The sequence below is a fragment of the Notothenia rossii genome (assembly GCF_949606895.1).
Source record: "Notothenia rossii genome assembly, chromosome: 11".
NCBI classification, from domain to species: Eukaryota; Metazoa; Chordata; class Actinopteri; order Perciformes; family Nototheniidae; genus Notothenia; species Notothenia rossii.
Genome location: NC_136910.1, coordinates 26552961 through 26571078, shown reverse-complemented (window position 1 = coordinate 26571078; position 18118 = coordinate 26552961).

Here is an 18118-nt window from a genome sequence, read left to right as displayed (position 1 = left end):
GCTGCCTCTTTTGACCTTAACATTCCAGGAGACAAGTCTTAGACATGCTTCACCATTTCCTGTTAAATTAACCATCATCAAAATATGAGCCTGAAGTATATGAAGAGGTAGTATGCGGCCTATTTAATGGAAAGCAGTAGAAACGAACAACAAAAATACAAAAAACAAAAATTAGTAGGACCTAACACCCAAATTCTCCCCAAAAAAAGAAATGCTCTCAAAAAGGAGAGCCAAACACACATTCCCTTTCCTAAGCTTGTTCGTAAAACGAGAACTAGCAGCAGGACTCCAAAAAAATATGTCACTCCCGTATGACATTAACCTATAATCTAATTAATGTTCCTGAGCAGACAGGGCTCCTATCTCTACAATTGGTCTGACATGCAGAGTAAACAGTCTAGTTTCGTTTGTAGCCAATACAAAGTTAACCGCACAAACCTGAGATGGTTCCTAGCAAGGCTCGTTTCCCCCGGACCTTGCCCCTTTAACACCGCTACACCGGAAGTGGCCATAGTGCGGTTCTCTATGAGCGACTTCCATACAAATTAAGGGGAGCCCGCCTCCAACGCTGTATCCGATTCTCTTATATGAATCAAGATGGCGACACGAAAACCAAGATGGTGACAAAACTCGAATTCCAAACCAATTGGTGAAGTCTTGGTGACTACGTCCACTTCCTAAATAGAATAGGAATTTTACAGGAATTTATAAAACCTTTTTGTAATATTTATATTGTCACGTGAAAACAAAACTTGGTATCCTAATCAATGGAAATAAACAGTGCTGGGTTATTAGAGGTTGATCAATGACGCACAACCCCAGGGACAGAGAAACCTAAGTACAAAATTACTGCATGAACTTGCAAACTGCAAACAGCCCTCTTCAGCACACACACACATACACACACACACACACACACACACACACCCCCCCCACACACACACACACACACACACACACACACACACACACACACACACACACACACACACACACACACACACACACAAACACACACACACACACACACAAACACACACACACACACCCCCACCCCCCCCCCCCCCACACACACACACACACACACACACACACACACACACACACACACACACACACACACACACACACACACACACACACACACACACTGTGGAGTATTGTGGAGTATAATGGTGCATTGGTTTTATGTATTATGACTGGTTGCGTCACACATAAAGAGGCTCTCCACTTCTCCTCCCGCTTCCCCTCTACTCTCCTTTCCTCTCCATCCCACTTTTTCTCCTCTCTTGTGTCATCATTATTCGTCCTCACCTAGTCTCCTCTCTTCTGCCCATCCACTTCAATTCTTTCAGTTTCTCCCCATCTCTTTTCCTCTCCCATTTACTCCTTGTTTCCTTGCACCATATCACCACTTCTCCTCTCCTCTCCTATCTCTGCCCTCCTCTCTCCTATTGATGTTTTCCTACTTTTCCGTTCATTTCGAAAGCATTCCCTAATCTTAAATCTCCTTTAGTGCTCTTCTTTTCCTACTTCCATCTTCGATCTTACTTTTTTTTTTTTCTCATCCTTTTTCTTTCGTTTGTCCTTGACCCCTTTCCTTTTTACCGTTCCTCTTCTTTTTGCATTTGCTCCTCTCTGTATTTTTTTCTTCATTCAATCTATCCATTCCTTTCCGCACCCCGTTTCTGTCCGCTCTTCCTTTTCATTGTAACTTCTCCCCACTTTTTTTATTTCTCATCTTTTCCTAATTTGCTTTGCTTTTTCCACTATTCGCTTCCCTTTTCTCCTCATATCTGTCTCCCTCATTTTTTCTTTTCGTCTCACCTATTTTTTCCTCTTTATGATTATTTTATTTTTTCTGTTTTCACGTCTCCTCTCTCTCCCTCTCCTCCTTTCCATGCTGCTTCTCTCCTCTCCTCCTACACTCTTCTTTTGTGACAGCTTAAAAATATATCTCATATCATCCTGCAGTGAGCTCACACACACACACACACACACACACACACACACACACACACACACACACACACACACACACACACACACACACACACACACACACACACACACACAAGCAATTGCATCCCACCCACTCTGTGTATCTGACAAAAACTGTGATAAATGTGTGACCTCTGACCTCCAAACCTCTTGATGCCAAAATCGTGAAAAAGACTCCACCTGTAATTACCATGAGCTTATATTAACATGCAAATCACACACAACCACATATGCACTCATGCACACATAAAACAATCACACACAATTTTTTTTGTAAAAAGTTCACTTTTAATAAGTGCCGCTGCTGCTGGATGTAATAGACCTACCAACCCCCTTCCTAGCACGCACGCACACACACACGCACGCACGCACGCACGCACGCACGCACGCACGCAGGCACGCACGCACGCACGCAGGCACGCACGCACGCACGCACGCACGCACGCACGCACGCACGCACGCACGCACGCACACACACACGCACACACACACACACACACACACACACACACACACACACACATATACACACACACACCCTGTCCATGAGTGATTACATTATGTCTGCTCACTAATGATGTTGGTGAGAGTTGTGTTTCCTCCTGGATGAAATTGATAGGAAACCATACCTGCCCCAACACTTTAATGCTGTTAAAGCAGCATAGGAGAAGCTCATTCACTCCCCGCTTTCATTTAGCTGCGGATGAGTTGTGGGGGAGGGTGAAGCGGAGAGGTGTAGACATCATAATCAGGCATTATTATCAGATGTGTGTAGTTTAGATAACGGAGGAGGAGCGGGTGGGTTGGGGGGTCTTAATGTTGTGACAACAGAGTAGGAGTGAATTAGACGCTGCCCTAACCTCCAGGCTGATAATAGCGCTCATAATTGAATGCCACTCAGTTGTACAGACACTAGTTAAACAACCAACCCAGAGAAGAGAAGAGAAGAGAAGAAAAGAAAAGAGAAGACAGGAGAAGAGAAGAGAACAGAAGATACTGCATCCAGCTAACTTCATTTAAGATGTTATTGTACATTTTAAAGTTTCCAATCATACCCAATATGTCTGAATTCAGGGCAAATACTGTATGTACAAAATGATGCACAAAACATCTAAAATATCATACATAAAATGTCTTAGTTGTCAAGACTAAGTGTGGGCATGTCAATGATCACAAACAAATAAGGCTGTCAAAATTGGACAATAATGATGTTCGAATTTATAGGAAATATGTTACATTTTTATAATCACATTATGTACCAACCCAGTCTCACGGCATTGCGTGTTAGAGTCAAAAAATTAATCTATTGATTCGTGTTCACCAACACGATTTTCCCATTTTTTTCGTGTCACACAGAACGATTTTAAAAGCAATGTAAATAATAACAAATTAGATTTCAGTATTCTGACACAGAAGGATTTTAGAAGCTATGTATTTATATTGGTGGTATGTTTCGTGCCTGCACCAAATAATAACAAATTAGAAGGATACAAATATTTAAAAAAATACAGATTTCAGTATTCTGAGGCTCTAAGCCCCATTTATTTTCCTCATTAAGAGACATTATACCATTTAAAATAAAAACAATAATCGTGGCTTGATATTGAGTAAGAAAATGTTTTTATGAACCACACAGCTTCCGATCTTCCAAGACCCGACCAGACAAAAAGACGTGGTGCAGGTGGGTGTCAGTACCATATGTGTTCGCCCTACCATGGGCCCTTCTCACTTCTCTTATTTTTCCTTTCCTCGCTCATCGGTCTCGGTCTCACCGGAAGTTGATTTGTCTGCGCCATCTTGAGTAGCGTCCCAATGGCCTTATTTTTGTCGGAGGGCCAAGGAGCGAGGAGCGATAATGAAGGAGCTATAATCGAGGAACCACCAGACCATCCTCCGATGAAATCCTCAGACACTCGCCCCGCCGCCTTACTGTGTATCGCTCACTGATTGGACGATGCAGTGCATGCACTGATGTGATGCTTCTTGACATGAGAGCAGTTCTCATTCATAACACTCCGTTCGATGTCTCACTATGGGATGCGAACAGAAGCATCAATCTCATTACCCCAATCCTGATTGGCTGGTGATCTTGACGTCTACGTCAGGGAATCCACCCACCCTATAAGTAGCTTGCGCTACGACGCGGCGTCCTTCAAACACCTCTTCTCGCTTCAGAGCACATCTCAAATTATCAGTAGCCGGGCTAGCTTAACGGTCCACAGACTGAACCCAAAGCTAACATTCGGTCGACGGGCGCATGCCGGTTACTTTTTCGCTTTGCAAGAAGACTGAACAATATTAACACACCAGTTAATATTGTAATCTGCCTCGCCGTTTCTTTCTTTCGAAATTACGGTAAGGTTTGAGTTTTTCTTCAAGTTGGTAACATACCTGTTGCTAGCTTTTCTTCCCTCCACACCGACACCAGGTTAGCGAGGACGTTCTCTTTTCTCTCTCACACCAGAGGCGACGGAGATACAAAACAAAAGGTATTAACACACCAGTTAATATTCTTTAAAGTATCAAATCTACGCCGTCGCTTTTTCCTTTCGGATTAACGACAAGGTTGTATTTTTTTCTCATTAACGTACCTGTTACTAGCGTGTCCACTCCACGCCGACAACCCGGCGAACAAAGATGGACCCTTCTCTCCCTCACACCAGAGGAGTCAGGGACTCGGAGGCTCGGCTATGCGGCTGCGGGTTTAAGATCTCAGGCACAGACTCACACCAGGTCTGCTCGTCCTGCCTCGGGCTGGAACACGCCCAGGAGGCTATTGATAACCCTGGCTTGTGCGGGCATTGTGCCCGCTTCACCATTCACCATTAAGAGCCTCCGCCGACGGCTAGCACGCCAAGCTAGCTTGTCGGGATAGGACCCCCTCATGTCCGCTGATTTGCCGGCCGGCAATCAAGACATGGTGGCGTCCGCCAAAGGGATTGAGCCCCGTGCTGTGTCAGGCTGGGGCTCAATAACAGCGGCAGCCGCTGAACCGGAGCCCCGCGCCGTGTCAGGCTGGGGTCCGGTGGCGGGAAGAGCCGCGAGAGCGGAGCCCCGCGCTGTGTCAAGCTGGGGCTCCCAACTGGACCTCACCATGGTTCCACCCGCGGAGGATGTCCTGGAGTTGGACTATATGGAGGAAGAAGAGGATGCCTCTGAGTTCCTCCTGTCCGGATGAGACGAGGATGACATCTTCGTTTCATCGGCTCAGGCTGCAAAGCCGGGAGCGATGTCCGCTTTCCCGGGCGAAAGCACACCAGCTTCGCCCTGCCTAAGTATGGACTTGCAGGCCATGTGTCAACGCGCTGCGTCCAGGCTGGACATCCCATGGCCTGAAGTGGGCATGCCGCCCATGGAACCACTGGTGGCAGCCCACCTCCAACCGAGGCTGGCTTCGACACCGAGCAGGAACCCCACGCTACAGGCAAAGGCAGACCGTTTTCAGTCAGCGATGACCGAACGGGCCTATAAAGCCGTAGCTTTGTCCGCCAGGGCACTCAACGTCTCCTCACTGCTGACCGCCCACCAGGCGGAACTCTGTGAAGACTTGTCGAGCAAACCTGAGCCTGCCGTGTGGGACGAGATCGCAGCGATCACAGACATTTGCCTGTGCAGTCCAAGCCACGGGCAAAGCACTGGGAATTATGGTGGTACAGGAGAGAGCCAGGTGGCTCAACCTGATGAACCTTCCAGACCGGGAAAAAGAGGATGTTCTGGACATGTCTATTGTTCCCGAGGGCATATTTGTCTCCGCTCTAGCTTTGATGCAGCTGAGATGCGAATCAAAAAAGAAGGAAGACGAGGCTCTACAGCTCTGTCTCCCCCGAAGGGTCCAGCCGCCACTTTCAACGGTCCCGTGGCAGACCTTCACTCAAGCTGCCTCACGTCCTGCCCGGTTCAAGATACCGGAGCAGCAGAGACCACAGCCCGTCCCGGGTCCCCAGCCCAGGCACGAGGCGAGGGTGAGCTGGCCAAGAAGATCTCTGGTTCCGGCAGCTGCCGCTCAGGCACAGCCGACCCAGGTTTTCAGCCACCAGGCGAGGAAGAAGAAGCGGGCGGCCTGACAGCCTCCTCTCCTCTCCTCGACGAGAGAGCTGGAAGTTCCCTGTTCCCCAGCTCCAGAACACGTTCCAGTGTTAGATGCTCATGTGTTTTCGGGGTGCCATCATGCCCCCATCTTCCCGCCGCCTCGAGTGATGCCAGAACGTCATCCTCAAGTTCGCGCCATAAGGGAAATGGACTTAACATCAAAGACAGCAAGTTCCGCTGCCTGTTTAAGTCACACAAACACATGTCATCATTATTGTTTCCTAATAAATCATTTTCCACTGTCGTTTCCAGGCTTGAAGCCAAGGGCGCAGTCAATAAAAATGAAAAGAGAAACAATAAAAACAATAAAAAGTCTGTCGTCTACCCCTGTTTTGAGAGCGGCTACGAGATGTGACATCTCCGCTCGCTTTAAGGAGCGAAAAGTGGAAGAAGCTCACAGATTCTGCTTGAGTTTTCAAGACAGTAACACGGGGCTACAGGCTCCAATTCGCTGTCACCCCCCCTCGCTTCTCGGGCATTCTGTATTCACAAGCCCGGGGAGAGTCGGCCCATATTCAAGAGCAAGAGATTTTCTCGCCACTAGAAAAGAAGGCTATATCGATAATACCCGCCGAACAGAGTCAGAGCGGCTTTTATTCCAAGTATTTCCCCGTTCCCAAACGGGGAGGGAACGGAATTCGGCCTATACTAGATTTGAGAGCTCTGAACAAATAGCTCAAAAGATACAAATTTAGAATGCTCACTGACACATCTCTGTTGCGTCTCGTGCGCCAGAACGACTGGTTCACATCAGTCGACCTGAAAGATGCGTATTTCCACATCCCAGTATATTACCCACACGGGAAATATCTGAGGTTCGCCTTTCAGGGTGTCTGTTACGAGTACAGAGTACTTCCCTTCGGTCTGTCTCTCAGCCCGCGAGTGTTTGTACGGTGTACGGAAGCCGGGATAGCCCCGTTAAGACAACAGGGTATTCGCTTGGCAACTTATCTGGACGACTGACTGTTTCTCGCACAGTCGGAGCAAGAGGCTATTACGCAGACGAATGTCCTCGTAAAACACCTGCTCGATCTGGGTTTCGTAATAAACACAGAAAATAGCATGTTGTCCCCAGCCCAGACTGTACTCTTCCTGGGCCTACACCTGAATTTGGTGCCCTTTACAGCCCGCCTGTCAGTAGAAAGAGTGAAAGCCTTCAGAGCTTGCCTCGCTCATTTCCGGCTACGCAAATATGTTCTCTTCAGATCATGTCTGCAGTTACTGGGGCTCATGGCGTCAGCCATCCTGGTGGTACGACTGGGACGCTTACACATGAGGGAGTTTAAGCGCTGGGTAACTGACCTCAGACTGGACCCCGCGCGTCATGGCGCGCGCAGAGTGATGGTCACCATGAAATGCGTAATGGCACTGCGCCACTGGCTACACCCGACTTTTCTAGTACTGGGCGTGCCTATGGGTGCCGTCCTATCGTGGAAGGTGGTCACCACAGACGCATGTCTGACGGGCTGGGGGGGTATATACGAAGGTCGACCTGTGAGGGGTCCCTGGAGCACAGACCTCCAACGGTCACAAATAAATTATCTGGAGCTTTTAGCGGTGTTCCTCCCCCTAAAACGCTTTCTGCCTTTTCTCAGAGGACATCATGTCCTCGTGAGGACAGACAACACGACCACAATATCGTATATAAACCGCCAAGGGGGTTTGCGTTCTCTCCAGTTAGACATGCTGGCACGCAAACTGATCTTATGGAGCTGCGGACATCTCCTCTCTCTGAGAGCGACGCACGTACCAGGAGTGATGAACCTCGGGGCAGATCTGCTGTCCAGAGGTGCACCACTATATGCAGACTGGACTCTACATCCAATGGTTGTGAGTCAGCTGTGGGTGCGTTACGGCCGAGCCGCGGTAGATCTGTTTGCATGAAAAGAAAATGCTCAATGTCAGCTGTTCTTTTCAATGCGCAATTTAAACGCACCGTTAGGCGTGGACACGCTCGCGCACGTTTGGCCTCCGGTCCTTCGCGTTCCCACCCCTGGCTCTGATACCCCCAACTCTGGCCAGAGTGAGAGAACAACGCCACACACTGATCCTGATAGCTTTGCACTGGCCTGCAATGTAATGGCTGGCGGAGATATATCAGCTGCTGTGCGGGCAGCCGTGGCAGCTCCCACTACGCAGGGACATACTGTCTCAGGCGGGGGGGACGATCTTTCACCCACACCCAGAGCGCTTGGCACCATGGGCCTGGCCCGTGAGTGGTACAATCTGAATACAGTGGGGCTCCCTCAGAAGGTGATAAACACTATTCAGAGTGCAAGAGCTTCCTCCACCAGGTCTCTCTATGACTGTACAGATGTAGCACTTCATTTCAGACTCCAGCTTACAGCTTCCTGCCTACGACCTGCCTAAGACCAGTATAGAGGAATGTTAAGCCCTCCCACTATTTTCCAAGAGGGCGTTGCCAGATTTTCAATTTCAGGTTTTAACCAGGGGATGGCGCTTCATTCACAAATACAGAAAGACAAGTTTCATGGACTTTCAGTTGTGTTTTGAAGAGCATTTGAACACATCAATATTTTAGATCAACTAAAGTATATCTAATCTTGTAATTCAATAATATATAGTCTTTATATATTAAATAATCATAATTATAATGTAAATGTTTACATTACACTTCTTTATTTGTTATGCTCATACTTTTACCTTTACAATCGTTTGCTTTAATATGCAGTATATTTTTTGTATATTTTTGTGTTTGCTTCCTCCTGCTCCCTTTCAGACACATACTGTATGATTTATTATTATTATTAATATGAAGATATTATTAAGATAAGATAAGAGAAGATGTTACTTTATTGATTGAACATTTTAGTTTAGAATGTGCTGTCCCACGGTAATTCAGAAGTCTCACAGGTCACATTCCGACCATTATTTAAAACAATAGGTGCTTTCACACCATCTACAGTTTGATTTGTATAGAGGGACCTCTGTGGCTGAATGGCCAGATTAGGTGTGGCGCATTTATCATAGGTGATCGGAGCTAACTGCCTGCCGTCAGATTTCATTTAAAAAACAGATCTGATTTTAAGACTACTTCAGCGCTCATAAAGAATGATAAGAATAAGAATAATACGTATTGAACTGGTTTCATTAATTAGTGAGTTTATTTAAGACTAGAACCGCCAATCGGGTCACTTTGTGTGATGTGTGTTGTGTGTGTGCAATGTAACTTTTTTTCAATAAAATATTAAAGTCTCCCAGTCCGTGACTTTTCCTGAAAGTGTGTTATGTAGCCCCCTATTTTGTTAAAAATTGCATTCTAATAGCGGGATTTGACAGGTTTAGGTAGGCCTATACAAAAAACTCTGGCGGTTCTAGTGTTAAGGTAATTAGGTACAGTAGAAGCCCTTTTTTATCAGTAACGAATTTATCAGTTGAACATAAAAGTCAACTAACTGAGGGTCACTTGCAATGACAGTGTTGTGTCTAACTGTAAGCTTGTCACTCAGAGTAACCTACAGTTAGTTTAGCTGCTGGAGAAGAAAGATCAGGGGGGGAGGGGGGGAGAGAGCTGTGGTTGATGGGCCATTAGTTGTGTAAATACACAGCTGAGAGCTGCCGTTTCATTCAGACTGTTTAAAAAACGGTAACAACGGACTATTTTTCTTAGCGGATGCATGTCAATTTAAATCAATACATACAACTATTTTTTAAATTAATACAACTATTTTTTAAATCAATAAAAACATTTTCTAAATCCATAAAAGCATTTAAATTAATATTGGGAGTCATTTCGTTACTTTGTTGAGAATGTGGCCATGTAATAAGCGGGATAATTTTCAGCGACTTGTTCCTTATGGGGAAAATAAAACCCGTCATGTGTGTGTAGAGGTGTGTGTGGTTAAAACACTTTCATGAAGTGAAGGAGGTTTTCCTTCTATAAAACAGCTGTGGGTGCAGTGAGTGTCACGGACATGAATTCATAGATCAAGGCAGACTGGTGCACACACTCTCCTGTCCTTCCAGGCGACACGCCCGTTCTAAGCCGTGTCCCTTACTCCTCACATCCCAAGCTGCATCCCCACAAGTGTATTATGTTGTTACATCGTTTCAGATGTTATGTTTCAGTTGTGCTCTGTCTATGTTCAGTGATGCAAACGTGTCACCTTTCTGCGAAATTCGCCGTTTTGAATCCAAAATAGGTTGTTTGTGTGATTCATGTAGATCTGCAATAAAAATATTTTTGGGGTATGGGGGGGTCTGGGACCCGGAGTAATCTGCGGCCGTGAGCTGTTATTTGCCATCATGACACGCATGGTGTTCTTTTTTATATATATTATAATGAAGTGCGAGCTGTGTGCTCGAGTCTTCCTGCCTGTCGGCTCTGCTCATGGTGGATGTATAATAAGGCTCTGCTGCTCCGACATGATCGTCTAGCTTCAGCAGCTACATTACCTACGGGTGCGTTCGTTAATATTAACTGTGCGTCCGGAGTCACTGTGGCACAGACTGGACCGCTGGTGAACAGCTGTTAGAACGGGCCGTTCAGGTGTTCAGAGCAGAGCTCCCTGTTGGAGCGGCAAAGCGTGATGTGAACTGAAAAGTTTTTCTGTGGCAATATTATTTAAGGCATCGTTGAGCTAGCTAGCTAGCATACATTGTCACTATCTGCTAACGTTAGCTTTAGTCTTCTATTTCTAATAGTTTTTTTCATAGGCTATAAACAGAGGTGGTATAAGTATATATATATATATATATATTGTACTTGAGTAAAAGTAGAAGCACATAGATCTTGTACTAGAGTAAAAGTAAAAGTACTCAGATCTTGTACTTGAGTAAAAGTAGAAGTACCAGAGTCTAGGAATACTCTGTTACAGTAAAAGTCCTGCATTCAAAATGTTCCTCAAGTAAAAGTTGAAAAGTATTCTCATCAAAATATAGTGAAAGTAGCGACAGTAAAAGTAGTCATTGTGCAGATTGGTCCATTTCAGAATAATATATATGATATGTTTTATAATGATTGATCATGAAAGTGTTCTCAAAGCTGGCAAAGGTGCAGCTAGTTTGAATGACTTTGTATACTGCAGGGGAGCTTGTGGATTTGCTCCAGGTGGAACTAAAGTCTGATTTAACACTTGATTATATTTCACATCATTCATCCACATCTGTAAAGTAACTAAAGGTATTAAATACATGTAGTGGAGTAGAAGTACACCATGTACCTCTGAACTGTAGTGGGGTAGAAGAACAAAGTAGCAAAACATTGAAATACTTAAATAAAGTACAAGTATCTCAAAATTGTGCCCAAGTATAGTACTTGTTGAGTTTATGAACTTAGTTACTTTACACCATGTGGCTATAAAGATAAAAAGACTTAAGCCTTGCACAGAGGCATGAAAATACATTTTCAAAATGCTCAACAGTGCTGCCAAAATTATAAACTGACTGCTACACAATTTAAAATAAATGCTTTTATATATTTCTATTAGATGTGACTCTTTGGTGTTTCTATTATTATTAACACTGCTGCTTTAGTTGTTCTGACTGCTAAAATCCTCTGTTATTCCTAATTTTAAAGCCGATATTCTGTGGGGTGGGGGAGCCGGGGGCTCGGATCCTTGTCACCTTTTTCATACCTGATGAGTTTGCATCCCTGTATGTTAAAAAGCCTCAGTCACCTTAATTCATGTAATAAAAACATCTCAGGTCAGTAACACTCAAAGCTAAATGTGCAATACCATGTTCAGCTATGTTACTATTTATAATGTTATTGTTGTTACATCAGAAGATGTATTGGAATGATTTCTTAACTTACAGTAGGCTATTTTTTACAATGTGTGTTGGAAGGATTTATTAAATTACTATGAATATTGTCATTGTTGAAGGCTTTTAGAGAAGGGTGAACTATAAGCCTGAATTACATAACATTTTATACCTAAAAACATAAAAGCCACAATAAATGAATCAGAATTGTTCTAGTTATTTTTACCTCCCGTATTGCTTTCAACCCACCAGCTTTTATGGCGTTGTTACGTCACCAACTGTAAGCTTGTCACATACAGTCTATGGTCACTCAGAGTAACCTACAGTTAATTTAGCTGCTGGAGAAAAAAGATCAGGGGGGGAGGGGGGGGGGGGAGAGAGCTGTGGTTGATGGGCCATTAGTTGTGTAAATACTAGGGCTGCCCCCGACCAAAGATTTTCCTGGTCGACCACTGGTCGTCAGGTAAGGCCACTGGTCGACCACTGATCGACCAGTGGCGCGAATGAAAGCGCACACAGAGACAAACCGCCTTTTTCGCGCAACCGGCAAGTAATTAAATTATGATTCTGAATGTGTTGGAAAAATCAACAAGGAGACTGTCTTAACATTTAGTTAATTTATTTCAACACAACACACCATATAAAAACATCACACAACTTATGAACTTTTAAAACCAACACAATAACTTTATAAAACAAACAAAAAACAGTCTTCTGTTAAAAAACTAAATTTAAACTATATTTTTTGTTTCTTTTAAACATGTAAAATAAATATAAATTATATAAACAAACGAATAAATAAATATAGGCTCAAGCCAACTTAAATATTTAAATATCAGTGCAAAAGTAAACAGGCCTACAGAGAAGTATTCTCAACATGAAAATAAAACTTTCAGTTTTTTCCTGAGGTCGGAATGCAAACTAAAATTATAAATATACCGCAAAACTTAACTTAAACACTTCAGTTGAACGAACGAAGAACGAAAACTATAAACTACAAAACTATGGTGTTATATTAGGCTAGGCCACTACCTGACTTTCAGGGTTTCCCTCCGATCTTAGTCTTCTCATATTATGAGACAAGAACACGAGTTTGTCTGTGTTGTCCGAGAGAAGTGAGCTCCGTGTCTTGCTCACAATGAAGCCGGCTTTGGAAAATATGCGCTCCGATGGCGTGGATGTGGAAGGGATGGAGTGGATGCGCTTAGCTGCTCTGGCAAGCTTGGGATAGCGTTCCTCATTCATTTTCCACCAAATCAGTGATCCCTTGTCAACCTTGGTTCGGTCCTCCAAGTATGTCTTCATTTCATTTTTCTCTTCTTCCGTCTGTTGATCTTCATCAAAGGCCATCAGCATTGATATGTCCTGCTGCTTTTCCCTTTGCCTCTTTGGTGTGGGCTCACTTTCCTCTGCGCCGCTGCTGTCCTCTCTCTGAGCAGTAGCTTCTTCTGCTGGAGATAAACTCTCAGCCAGATCCCACACCGTTGTGTATGCATCGTCCCGTTTCTCTGCACCGAGGAATGACAAGCTCTTGAACCGTGGGTCAAGGACTGCAGCTTGAATATATATGCTGACCTCCAGACTCCCTGTGAGCTCCCACCTTTTGTCGATTTCCTCTGTGATTTTTTTCTTAACTGCCTTCACGGTCGTGCTGTCATCATCACGACTCAACAAGTGGCGCCTCTTCATGTTGACGAGCATCGTCAGCGTAGCAGACAGAGATGCGTTCATATCTTGTGAGAGCAGCTCGGTGAGGGTGATCATGGGCCTCAGCACGGAGACAATGTCCTCCGCTGTCCTCCATTGGGCAGTTGTGAGATCCAGATCTCGGTCACTCAGACTGGTGGGTGGTCCCGGGTTCTGAAAGCACAGCTGTAACCGGACATCTCTGTTCCAGAAGACGCTCCAGCATTGAATAAGTGGAGTTCCATCGTGTGGACACATCTTGTATCAGATTGTGTTCAGCCACATTCTGTTGCTTCTGTTTCAAAGTGAGAGCTGCTGTTGCCTTGGCACTTTTTTTGAAGTGTCCCACAAGGCGTCTGGCAGCAGCAATCACTCGGCAGATGGGATCTAATTTAACAGCCGCGTTTATGCACAACTGCAAGGTGTGCCCCGCACAACGAATTCCCTGGACACAGCACGGGTTTTGAGATAGCTGTTTAGCGCACAACACCATATTAGCGGCATTGTCCTGTACCACAGCGACCCTCTTTTCTGGCGGAATCCCAAACTCCTCCATCACTTCGCTGAGTCGCTCTGCTATGTTGGTAGCTGTGTGGCTCACCTCCAGCACTTTAGTCTCCAACACGAATGAATGTAATTACCATTTTTGGGAAATAAAGTGTGCCGTCACAGTCATGTAACCATCCATTTGGTTGGAGGTCCATGTGTCAGTAGTGAAGCTGACTGCTGTGCAGGCTTTAAGTTTCTCCAAAAGTACCTGTTTGGTCGTGTTATATTTGTTTTTAATGGCGTGCATTACGGTGTCACGTTTGGGTACAGTGTAACCCGGTTCGATGAACTTCATCATCTGTTTGAACCCTTCCCCCTCGACAATGTTTACAGGTCTCATGTCCAGTGCCACAAAATCTGCAATTTTGTCGGTGATGTCTCTCTTCCTTTTCTCGGAAAGAGGGGGCTTCAAAACGAGTGTTGTCTGTGAGAGTTTCAATGGCGGCTGCGAAGATGAAGTTGAGGTAGATGCGGTGGCCCTATCAACGTATAGTGGATGAGCCTATTGAGAGAAATGCACATTAATTTAAGTTTACACTAAGCCTAATAGCCCATAATATGACAATACATTTTATCTAACAGGCTTTTTATTAAAGCTAGAGCCGCAGAGCGTCCATCTTTTAATGGCTTGAACAGTACTTACATGTTTCAGGTGATAAGTCATGTTTGTAGTTGATGAATGATAGGAGAATATTTGCTTGCAAAGTTTGCATATCACCTTCTTCGGGTTGTCTGTTACTTTTTCGAAACACTCCCAAGCTCTTGATTTTAGGCCTGACATGGTTAAAACTATCAGCTTATCTGACGTGAAAACAAGTGACTCACTATCACCTCCTGTTTCCCGTTTTTTTTTTTTTTTTTTTTCTCAATCTTTTTTTTTTTTTTTTCGGCGACCAACGACCAATTAAATCTTGACCAACCAAAGACTCTTTGGCCGACTAACCTTTGGTCGACTAATCGGGGGGCAGCCCTAGTAAATACACAGCTGAGAGCTGCCGTTTCATTCAGACTGTTTAAAAAACGGTAACAACAGACTATTTTTCTTAGCGGATGCATGTCAATTTAAATCAATACATACAACTATTTTTTAAATCAATAAAAACATTTTCTAAATCCATAAAAGCATTTCAATTAATACTGGGAGTCATGTCGTTACTTTGTTGAGAATGTGGCCGTGTAATAAGCGGGATAATTTGCAGCGACTTGTTCCTTATGGGGAAAATAGCACCCGTCATGCAGATCAGGATCCCTCCGCCACGCTTTGGGATCCTGATCTGCCGACGAGGCTCCATTAAAATATAAATATTTTTAGTGAATTACTGAGTTTAGGCACGTTCATAATGTTTTAATTAAGTTGAATACAGTATATTCATATGTGTCAGTGATTTCATGTCAATTCGGCGAACATAAACATAAATGATCGTGGTGAAGATGATGATTAAATTAGGATTAAAATTCGAGAGCCGGGCTGCATTTCCTCCTGTTCGTTCTTTTCGACTAAACAACATCATTTTGTTAAATAACAACATGCTGATGTTTTGTAAAATATCACATGTCTCTTATTTAGTACAGAGTATGATATCCGTGACATATGGATCTTAACAAAGTTCCGCTGTACATCCAGCGTACTGTATCTGACTTTATTTCATATGAGCTCCAGTGTGGAACCCCACTGCACCCCCTGGTGGATCAATGATCCATTGCAGCTGGCTTCATTATAATTATATTTATCTATCACGGGGGCGGTCTCAAGTCAAGCTGGAGGTTTTCCCTTGAGCGAGGGCAGATCACGTACCAATCACGGCCCTCGCGTTTCAAACTGTCTGAAATGAATCGTTACATCTGTAAGTGGAGGGTGTTTGAGGAGTGGTGCCTTCAAAAAGGACACATCTCTTTTCAATGTCCTGTCGGGGTGATTTTATCATTTCTACAGGACCTAATTGATAAACACAGAGCTTTCTCTATGATCAAAGTGTACCTGGCTGCTATTGCTGCATGCCATGTGGGCTTTGAGGGAAAGACGGCTAGCCAACATCCTATGGTCTGCCGTTTTATGAAAGTGGCTCGCAGGCTCCTCCCTGTTTCCAGGTCACTGGTGCCCTTATGGGACTTGGCAGTGGTTTTAGATGGGCTCACTCGACCTCCATTTGAACCCCTGGAAGAAGCTGACATGAAACACCTGTCACTGAAGACAGTGCTGTTACTGGCTCTGGCATCTGCCAAGCGAGTCAGTGACATTGATGCGCTCTCTGTACATCCTTCATGCACTCAGTTTGCCCCGGGGCAAACGAGAGTGTTGCTGAAGCCCAACCCTGCCTTTATACCTAAGGTGGTTGGCTCATGTACCCCTATTGACATTGTGGCATTTCCTCCGCCGCTGTGTTCCTCTGAGGAACAGCGGCCGAATTTGCTGTGTCCAGTTTGTGCTTTACGCACCTATATGGACAGGTCAAAAGAGTTTTGTTGCAATGACCAACTCTTTATATCCTGGGCTAACCCTCAGAAGGGCAAGCCCGTTACCAGGCAACAGGTCTCCCACTGGATTGTGGAAGCGATTGCTCTGGCTTGTACTAGTCAGGGTTTGCAGGCACCAACGGACCTGCGTGCTCATTCTACTCGTGGACTGGCTACATCCTGGGCTTCGTTCAAGGGTGTTTCCATCCAAGACATTTGTGCAGCAGCGAGCTGGTCCTCACCGCTCACTTTTGTCCGCTTTTACATGCTAGATGTCTCTGCTCCAAGTGTGGCCCGCGCAGGGCTGGGCCCCGTGTTGAGACAGGGTTCTACCTGTTAAGTTCTGGTTGTTTTGGTGATTTTCGAGATAAGCATGTCTAGCAATACGGGAGTTTCAATATCCCATAGTGAGACATCGAACGGAGTGTTATGAATGAGAACTATAGGTTACTTACGTAACCCCAGTTCTCAGAGTAACATGAAGTGAGATGTCTCACCAGATGGCCCTTTTTGCTAAGGCGAAGCGAGAAGAGGTGCATATTTTGAATGACGCTGCGTCGTAGCCCAAGCTACTTATAGGGTGGGTGGATTCCCTGACGTAGACGTCAAGATCACCAGCCAATCAGGATTGGCGTAATGAGATTGATGCTTCTGTTTGAATACGCGTTGAGGCGCATCCCATAGTGAGACATCTCACTTCATGTTACTCTGAGAACTGGGGTTACGTAAGTAACCTATAGTTTCCCAGCGGAGTGAAGAAAATAAATGAACCTCACGGGAGTCACTCCTCAGTTTATACCGTGTTTTGTTTCAATTAATGTATCATTTAGTTACAAATATGTGATATATCTGAACAAAAAAGTGGTCAAAAATCATTTTATTCATTTTTTGGAAACATTTTCATGATCGCTTTTTTTGTTTTACATTTTCTTGTGTTGTCATTTCCATTCAGTCAGTCATTAAGTGCTATTTAAAATGTTAATTTACTACATAGCCTATCCAAACAAACAAACAAAGTGTGCAATCCAATGAATGTTAATCTAACTGTGTTTTGATAGATAACATAGGCTATCTCTTTTTCTTCTCTGAATTATTTTATTTATTTTGTGCACTCTAATCAATATTAATCAAAATATTGTTCGTTTATACATTTTAAGAATGGCATTTATCTTTTTTGAGAATGAGTTCTTATTTTATTTTATTTATTTGGGTCTACAACAGATGATACAAATGTTTGTGTCAGTAAATGTGTACTAACAGAGGCGGGGGTGTGTGTGGAAATAACGGGACAGAGCTGGCTGCTGTCAGACGATCAGCTGTGCAACGTCATCACAAACGGACGTCGCTTCACGTGACGCTCCGGAGGAAAGGACGTCCCATTGCTCTTAAAACTAATTTCCCTGCTTCTCGTGGTTTCCTTGCGTCTCTCCATGCTTCCCTGGTGGGAGGGACTACTCACAGGGAAACGACGCAAGTGAGGGACACAAGGAATCCATTTAACCGAAGTGAGAAAGGCCCCATATGTGTTCGGGGTCCGTCGCTTACCAATGACGTCAGGCATTGTGATTGGTTATACGGTAATCGCACACTGATTGGTGTAACTAGGGGCGCTGAC